The sequence below is a fragment of the Triticum dicoccoides genome, chromosome 2B (assembly GCF_002162155.2).
Source record: "Triticum dicoccoides isolate Atlit2015 ecotype Zavitan chromosome 2B, WEW_v2.0, whole genome shotgun sequence".
In the NCBI taxonomy this organism is placed as follows: domain Eukaryota; kingdom Viridiplantae; phylum Streptophyta; class Magnoliopsida; order Poales; family Poaceae; genus Triticum; species Triticum dicoccoides.
Window position 1 is genome coordinate 314,828,477 of NC_041383.1, and position 1,219 is coordinate 314,829,695.

Genomic DNA, 1,219 nt, shown 5'->3' on the forward strand with positions numbered 1-1,219 from the left:
AGCTCCCTCGCGGCCACCGCCACCCCCTAGCCTCGCCGATGCGCTCAAAGGCTCCGCCTCGACCCCCTCTTCCTCCCCACCGATCCACGGCCGTTCCCCTCCTCGGCCAACGCGGATCGCCGCCAGCTTCGCCGTTCCCCTCCTCGGCCACCGCGGATCGCCGCCGTCAAATCTGCCCCCGTCCGGCCTCCCTCAAGCTCGCCGTCCACCTCTACAGGGTCTACGTGAGCTCTCCGTCCGTTTCCCCCTCTCTGTTTCGTCGTTCGCGCGCCGTAGCTAGGTTATCCACCGCGGCCAAGAGCTTCTCGCCGCCGGCCATGGCGTGGCCGTGGCCACAGCCACCGCAGCTCGCTCCCGAGCCCACCGTCGTGCTCACCGCAACCCCAGGAGGCCGCAGCGCCCTTCCGTTTCCCCTCTTGTGCACCGTAGCGCCGTTCCCGCCAACGCCCGAGGTCCGGCAGCCGCTGAGCTCGACGCCGGCGCGGATTACGGCCGCCCTAGCTTCTCCCGTTTGCCCTGTTAGATGCGCGCGAGCCTGGGCATTCTGTAGATGCCCTCCGCCGGCCATTTGGTCGCCGGAGCAAGAAACCCGAAGGCCTCCGCCGCCTCGGCCTCGCCGGCGACTCAACGCCGGCGGGATTGAGTCGTTTGACCAGGGGTTTGACCTCCCCTGGGTCTATGACAGGTGGGCCCCCGCCATCAGGTGATTAGTTTAAGCTAATCACCACCTAAGCTAACCCCCTGACACTGACATGTGGGCCCTAGTGCCCCTAATCTTTAATTAAACTAAACTAACCCCCCCTGTCTAACCTGTGTCACTAACGTGTGGCCCCCACACGTCAGGTTTGACTCTGGGCGACCCAGTTGACCTGCTGACCTCAGCCTTACGCCATGCTGACGCAATATTCCTTTTCTGGAATTTAGTTCATTTTATAAATATTCAGGAAATTCCAGAAATTTGTAAAAACTTCTAAAAATCATAGAAATTCAACCGTAACTCCAAATTAGATAATTTATATATGAAAAATTATCAGAAAAATTCAAGGAATCCATCTGTACCATTTTCATGCATGTTAGAACAACTTATAGCTGCTGTTTAGCACAAATCAATTAAATGGCATTTGAATAATCACATATGGAGTTTGAATTTGAATCTTGTATTCAAACCAACTTCATTTAATCTGTTGCTAGTTTCATTAGCCCAAAACACATTCATTTT